We start from the raw sequence: 5,703 nt of genomic DNA, 5'->3' as shown, positions 1-5,703 counted from the left end.
TACATAATAAGACCCATTTCAAAATCAAAACAAAAACGAAAGGTTTTACTTTCTTTTCATAGTACTTGCTGGTTGGCAGCTTCTTTGATCCGAGGTTCTTTGCATCTCTGTCTTCTCTGTACGTGCCTCGGAGCATAGCTATGAGGCACTCTTGCATGTCTGCCACAGTTCGATGCAATTGTCTTGCAAGTGTGGGCTGTATCTGGAGCTGGATTCTTTGGATTTCTGAAAGAGAATGTCCTCCCTAGCCACCAGGAGCACTGTGCTTCTTTCTACCCATGATTTCGTAGCCATAGCTCTTATCTGTAGGCCAATAACACTTCAGGAGAAGGAGAGGGTGCTGTGTTTGGCTTTTGGCGTGCCTGCTGTCACAGCTTGAAAGCTCATTGTTCCTTTGGTGTCTGCAAGGTGCCCTTTTTCCTAGTACTTCCATCCCTCGGGGTAAGGCTGTGTTTCACTCTTTTACTTCTTATCTTTTTGTGTCTGTGTGTTGAGGCTTGAACTCAGGGCCTTGTGTGTGTTGGGCAATCACTTTACTGAAGTGCTACTCCCCCAGTCCGTTTTCATTCCTTAGGGCCGTCTATTGCTAGGCAGACTTGAGACGTGTGCTTTCTTCTCTGAGCATTGTTTTTTTTTTTATATCTGCCATCCTGAAGAAATTTTTTTTGTAGTTTTTAATGTTCCAAGGGCTCTTTGTCCTGTCCAGCATGATTATGAACTTTTATTTTTAGATCTCTTTCTGTTACTTTGGGATGGGTGGTGGCAGCAGCACATATCAGCCTACAGCCTTGGACCAGAACCACGTCTCATGTTTGTGGTAGACAGTGATGTCTGCATCCTGACCCTTCAGTTGCTGTAAACATGTTCCATCACATGGCAAGAAAAAAATCAAGATTGCAGATGTAATTCAGTTTTCTTATCAGCTGACCTTAAAATAAGGAGATTATACCCTGGATCAGCCAGGCAGGACCAATGTAATCACAAGGAATGTTAAAAAGGGAGGCAGGAGAATCAAGGTCAGCCCGCCGCATTGTGAAGAAGTCTCAGGCAACTGTTGCTGGCTGTGAAGAGGGAAGGACCACAGGCCAGAGGAGCAGGCGGCCACTTGAATCTGGAATCCTCCCTTGGGGTCGTCACAGAGGACCTGAGCCTTGCTGACACCTAAGAATTGTCTGGGACTTTTGACCTTGTTTTAAACTCGGTAACTAAAGTTCATGTCATTTGACACAGCAGCAAGGGGAGGGTAAGAATGCTGTAAAGTGTTCGCTGAGTCTCCTCTACCAGAAAGCCTGTTCTCGGGGAAAGAGCCACACCTTTGCGTACTCTACCCAGAAACTAGCCTAGGACCTGGCCCGTAGTCAAAGGCTGAGAAAATAATAAAAGAACAAAAGAATCCTCTTGGATCTTCTGCAGGGGTGCTAGATTCCCCCAAAAGCCGCTACTTGCTTCCATCTGCCAGCCCGAGTCACCAAGCCCTATGTGCTCGCTTTGTTCCAGAGTTTCCATTCCCCGTGGCCCAGGTCTCACTGTTATTCCATCTGCTGCCCCCTCCTCTGCTGTGGACCATCTCTCTCCATGGGACCCTCTATTTTATGCAGAATTACACAGGCTTGTCAGTGCTGGTCCTGGGCCACTATCATGGGAAAATCCCTATCTTGTTGCTTTCTTTTCTGACTACTCTCGGATCCGGTTTCTGTGAGGTCCCTCTCCCTGCCCCCACCTGGGATCAAACCCACGGCCTTTGACATGCCAGGCAAGTGCTGTATCATGAATTGCTTTCCCAGTCTTCAGTTCCCCGATTCACATACAGCTTGAGAGAGCCTCTGCCTCTCTGGCTTTCCTCTAAGTTCATCCCAGTCTCTCCAGGAACCAAGTTCAAGCTCCAATACAAGTTCTCAGCCCAGCCCTCCTCCAGGGCTCCAGCCCTCCTCCAGGGCTCCAGCCCTCCTCCAGGGCTCCAGCCCTCCTCCAGGGCTCCAGCCCCCTCCAGGGCTCCTGTATATTTGATTTTGACTAAAGCTGGCAGCACACTCCCTAACCCTCTTGTGACCAGGTCTGGTAGCAGAGCCAAGGGACACAATGAGGTAACTCATGGAGAAAGGGCTTCTTCTCACCACATAATCCTGTGGCTGAGTGGATTCACGAATGTTTCTCCTTAGCATAAACTTGTTTACCAAAACTATTTGTGGAAGCCATGTTAATATTAATACTTCTTCATTTTCTTCCATTGGTCTCCTCCCCATTCCCAAGCACAGGCTGGGGTGGAGGGGACCAGTAGCTCACCCAATTTCACTCTCTCCACCACTAACCCTTCCGTGAAAATTTTATTTTTGCAAGAAGTCTTAAGTTTTGGCCTCTGATCTATAGTATCAGAAGTAGGAAAATTGGGGCAATAGCATAAGTTCTAAAGATGAACCATGGTTTTGTCCCTCTGTGGCAGCCTCCTGACTTTGCCGTCTCCATGGTATCAGATAGAAGCAGGCCTTGGACCAGGTTCTCAGGTCTGAGTTTTCCTGGACCTTGCTCATCATTCTTGTCTGAAGATGTACCCTGTGCCTGCGGGCTGAGCTAGTGACTGTCACACCTTCCCTTATCCCTCTTCATTAGAGGTGTTTGCAGAGGCCATTCCAGGGCACTTAGGGGAGGGAAGAAGTTACCAAAAGCGTCTCTCTCCGCCTGTAACTGGGGGAGGAACATGAGCGACGATGTGACTTTTGAGTACCAGATCCATTGCTGTGCTGTGAAGTCTCGGTCATGTTCTCTGCAGGGCCAGCTAAACCTTTCTGGTTTTAGTCAACGTGTTACTCCTGGGGACTGCGACTCAGATGTGTATGACATCACAGCATCCTTTGAGAAGCAGTTTCACTCATGGTAGCAAAATCCCGGAACACTACTATTGTCCCATGCTGCTTCTGCATCTTTCAAAACAGCCTTCTTTTGAAAAGAAAATGCAATTAGTTTATATAGTAATATCGGGGCCTTGTCTCATCTTCTTGGTGCAGCTTTCCTGCTGTAGCCTTTTGTAACAATTTCTTCTTCTGTCCTGCTTTCCCCCCCTCTCCTCCCTTAAGGCTCCTTTTTCCTCCCAGTCACACAGACCTCTTTCTATCTTCTTGGCTTTACCCATATCTAACTTCTCCTGGATACACACATTTAACTGTTAGAGGCTAAGATCTGCATATGAGAACATACGATATTTCTTTTTCTGAGCCTGGGTCTATATCTTCCTAATAAAGCTCTGTTTTTTGTTCATTTTTCTTTTTTTTAAGTAGTTAAGAATTTAATTCAGTGCCTCCTTCATGCTAGGCATGTGCTTTACCATCTCCAGCCCCCCACACCCGCTTTTTAATTTTTGTTTTACTCATTTTTTTTTGAGTTAGCATTTAAGGCTGGTCATGGTGGTGCATGCCTTTAGTCACAGCACTCAGAAGATAGAGGCAGGAGGATCTCTTCTGAGTTGGAGGCCAGCCTGGTCTACAGCACAAGTTCCAGGACCACCAGGGCTGTTATACTGAGAAACTGTCTCAAATGCCCCCCATCAAAAGTTATATATACATATACATATATACATGTATGTATGTATGTATGTATGTATGTATGTATGTTTTGCTGGCAGTATGGTGGTCAGAGGTCAACTTGCTTTTTTCTTTCCATCGCGTGGGACCTGGGGTTCAAACTGGGCTTCGTGGGAAAGGCCTTTACTACTGAGCCATCTTTCCAACCATGCTTTCTATTTTTAACACTTCGCTTTTATTTCATGTGTGTGGTACTGTGCCTGCCTGTTTGCCTGTGCACCATTTCTGTGCTTGATGCCTGGAGGGGTCATTTGTGTGCATTAGGTTCCCTAGAACTGGAGGCAGTTGTGAGCCATGCCACTCTGAATCCCCAGGAAGCGCAGCAGCTGTCCCTAACCACTGATCCATTTCTCCAGGTCCCCTACTTTTTATCTTGGAGGTAGACCCTCTTGCTAAATTTCCTAGGTTGGCCTCAAACTGTAATCTTCCTCCTTTATCTTTCTAGTAGCTGGGATTAAAGACAGGTACTACCAGAGTCAACTTATTCTTTGAGAAGTAAATTTAAGTGTCAAACTTGAAGTGATCAGTTTCTGTCTTTCTCTTTTCTCCTCTCCTCTCTTCCTTTCCTTCTGCCTTCTCCCTCTCTCCTTTCTTTAAGTCTTTACCTCACTACTGTAGTTCAGGCTGGCCTGGAATTCTCAATCCTTCTGCCTCAGTCTCCTAAATGCTGGGATTACAAGGATGTGCTATCACACTTGGATTTGTTTAGTTATCTACTTTAGAAAATGTTTAGATGTTTTTTATTTCTGGAATCTCATATGTAGGATGCCAGGAAAATAACTAAGCTTTTTCCAGACGGAGAGCTTGTTCTCCTGAGACTGTTGAATCACTTACTATTCTGCTCTGTGTTTTGCTGATCTATTAATGTTTATCTCTTTGTCATTACCACATGGCCATGGTCACTGTGACTTTAGAGGACACTTTGCTGGTCGGGCAAGGCCTCTTTTTGTTTTCATTTTTTTCCTTCAAAGATTCTTGGCTCTGCACATGTGTTTAGTCTCCTGGATGAATTTTAGAATCAACTGTCAATTTCTAAAATCTCCCTGTTGGGACTGGGATTCAAATTGTACTGAGTTGATGTCATTATAACCCTGATTTTTCTCATCAGGAACGGGGTTTGTTTTCATTGGCCAGGTCACTTCCAGGGCCTTCCAGTTCTTCGTTTTCTTATGGATCTGACAACCTCTCAAAGTATGTGTGTTTCTTTTTAGTAGCTTTAGTTACACACGATTTTCTTTTCCCTTTGGTTAATTTTTTTTTCTAAAGTAACGATTTGCAGAAGTACATTCAAAGTAACTTAGGAGAGAGAGAGAGAGAGAGAGAGAGAGAGAGAGAGAGAGAGAGAGAGAGAATTCTTTGGAGAGCAGCCAAGGCCTTGCCTGCAAGCCAAGGACAGAAAGGGGAGTGGGCCTCACAAGGAGGATGGAGACCGGACTGTTTACTCTCCTGTTGCTGCTTCTCCTAGCATTGTTTCTCACTCCCTAATACAGCTCCATTTTCTTTGATTTTCTTTGTCTTTTACTGTTCTGGAAGCGCTGCAGTGTGGAACAAACTTGGCTATCAGGACTACCCAGACAAATGGAGGATTCTCAGATGCTAACTGTGATCTGGCGAGGCCAGGCTGAAAACAAAGGTTTTGAGGCACCACAGCAGAACATCAAAAGAATGTTCTTTTGTTTTTTGTTTGTCTAGAAGTTGAATTGATAGAGTTCCTCCTCTCCCGTAGCTAGTTTCAGGTGATCAATAAACAGGGACTGATCATTCTCATGTTATGGGATTATTAATTGCACAAAATGTACTGGACCCATAAGATTGTATCTAGGAAATTTCTGAATGCTAGAGAAGCCTTCTACCACTGAGTTATGCCTCTTGCCCCAAATGTGACCACTTGAGATAACGATGACAAATGTTTCATGAATGAATGTTTAGCCTGAATGTATGTCTGCACACCATGTATGTGCAGAGCTCATTGAGGGTAGAAGAGGGCACTGGATCCCCTGGAACTGGAGTTACAGATGGTTGCCAGTTGCCACGGAGGTGCCAGGAACCCTGGTCCTCTGGAAGAACAACCAGTTAACCACTGAGCCACCTCTTCAGTCTTACAATTCATTTTAACTTTTTTTTTTTT

The 5,703-nt window shown here is 45.1% G+C and overlaps 1 protein-coding gene across 1 annotated transcript in view; it reads left to right on the top strand.

Moving 5' to 3' along the window:
• Positions 1-343: 343 nt before the first annotated feature.
• The window catches only part of Stk11ip (serine/threonine kinase 11 interacting protein), a 20,890-nt gene continuing 15,530 nt past the window's right edge, over positions 344-5,703 (top strand). Inside the window, exon 1 of the mRNA XM_050161058.1 lies at positions 344-441. The gene's annotated coding sequence lies outside the window, so the exon portion shown is untranslated. The remainder of the gene's footprint in view (positions 442-5,703) is intronic.

This window comes from Alexandromys fortis, unplaced genomic scaffold (assembly GCF_014885135.2).
Source record: "Alexandromys fortis isolate MF-2015 unplaced genomic scaffold, M_Fortis_MF-2015_v1.1 scaffold_98, whole genome shotgun sequence".
Taxonomy (NCBI): domain Eukaryota; kingdom Metazoa; phylum Chordata; class Mammalia; order Rodentia; family Cricetidae; genus Alexandromys; species Alexandromys fortis.
Note: the sequence above shows the minus strand (reverse complement) of the source record. Positions and strands in the feature narration are given on the sequence as shown.